Source organism: Vulpes vulpes, chromosome 13 (genome assembly GCF_048418805.1).
Source record: "Vulpes vulpes isolate BD-2025 chromosome 13, VulVul3, whole genome shotgun sequence".
NCBI classification, from domain to species: Eukaryota; Metazoa; Chordata; class Mammalia; order Carnivora; family Canidae; genus Vulpes; species Vulpes vulpes.
The window spans coordinates 148,846,949-148,848,938 of record NC_132792.1 but is presented as its reverse complement, the minus strand read 5'-3'; positions in this window follow the sequence as shown (position 1 = coordinate 148,848,938).

Genomic DNA, 1,990 nt, shown 5'->3' with positions numbered 1-1,990 from the left:
TCCATTCTGGAGTCTCTAAATGTGTGTTTGCGTCTCCCGATTGCTCCACGGGTGTGCACATTACCCTCTCCTTGAACCATGGGATGGCCTGGTGGTCAAGAGCATGGGCTCTGGTGCCCCAACGCCTGGGCCCAGCTTCATGGCACCATTTACCAGCTCCAAAGACTTTTTTGGCTTTAACCTCTCTGTGTCCCGTTTTCTCTTCTATAAAATGGAACGAATAATGCAGCTTAACTCATTGGGTCATTGTGAGTCTGAAACGAGTTAACATTTGTAAGGCACTTAAAACAGCCATTCATGGCAGCATATGGTAAGTGCTACACATTAGCTTGTATTTTATTGACAGCTGAGCAAATGCAGGCTCTGGGAAGTTAAGAGAATTCTCCAAAGCCACACATGTCTAGTAAGCTGCAGACCATATCCTAATTCCTGCTGGAATGACTTGAAGCCCAGCCGGCTCTCACCTCCACCATGTTTGTACAATTTGAAGCATATTCCATAGCTCAATTTCTCCGGCAAAAATGTTCGTGCCATTTTCTGCTTGGCCCACTCCTACCCCTGTGTGGGTCTGACACCTGCCCTCATGTTCCCAGAGCCCATGGGCCTACTCTGGCCCATAACCACCTGCTCGTTTCTGTTCCTCCAGGCTGCAAGTCCTTGAGAACCTAACATGTGCTGGTGGTGAGTGACGGAATAAAGCTACACTCTGCACTCACAAGATGAGTGAATACTCCTTGAAGTGTCAAGATAGCAGTTTTGGGTCATAGAAGGGAGGTGCTGCATTTCACAGGGAGCAAGGTTTGGATGCCCTATGAGTAGGGCATAGGGAAAAATTAGAATTAAGTCCAGAAACGTACTATGTTCAAGGACAATAAGCTGGGTCAGACGTGACCTTGAAGGTGCCTGTAACGTATCTGCGAAGATGACATCTTAGAAGCAGAAACCACACTTTCTCAGAAAGCATTCCTTGTTACCTGTGCACCCACTCCTGAGAGAGCAGACAACTGTGGCATTTCTTCGTCTTTGCCGTGGGAGCAGCTAATAGCCTCGAGGTGGCCCATGGTGTTTTGAAAAATTTCCACTACGTGAAAATCACTGGCATTGAGTACAATGCTATTCACAACCTCGGCTTCATCAGCTGACATCTCCCAAGTGCCAAGAACAGTGCCTGGTATGCAGCAGATGCTCAATCATGATTCATTGAATGAATTGAAGGAGGTACCATGTTCAAAGTGACTCAGCTCTGTGTGTGTTGGCCCTCGATTTAGGTATAAGACTATCTCCTTTTGCAAATGAGCCCAGGAGAAGAAGAGGGGACTCGGCTTAGTTAAAAGCTATGTGATGATGGGGACACCTTCTTTCTGTCTATAAACCCTCATGCCCCAGGAGCCCCCTGAGACTCCTGCATGGCTGTGTGCTTGGGCGGGGTCAGCCAGGGATGAGTATTGGGGAACCTCTCTCTAGGGGAAGCTGATTCCAGGAAGGGAGATGGCAGCTGCCTGCCCTTGGGGTTAATGGAATGAGCACTGGCCTGAGAAGACACACCTGCTGGATGCTCCTCATCGGCACTCCCAAATCTGATCGTCGCATCAGATCACCCCATCTGGCATCTTTTTTTTCCTCTATGGAAGTGACCTCCTTGCCTGATTTATCATTCCGGTGGTGGTGGCAGGGTAGGTAGTGCAAGGAGAAACACCTATGAAATTTGGAGAATCTCCGTAGGAGGGCAGGGCCGTGGCCTAGCGCCTCCATGACACAGCATGGCAGGGTTGAGCTGGCTGCCCGGCTGGAGGAACAGGCTGGCCTGTGCTTTCCTGGGGGAACACACACACACACACACACACACACACACACACACACAGCAGAACAGGAATCTGAAATTGTCGGGGAAGCCACAACCCAGTTGCCGGGGCCCACACTTTCTCCAGGGAAGCGGGGTGCTGGAAAAGCAACAGAAGGCAGCGTGCTGCTGCTGCAGGCTGACGGCGAA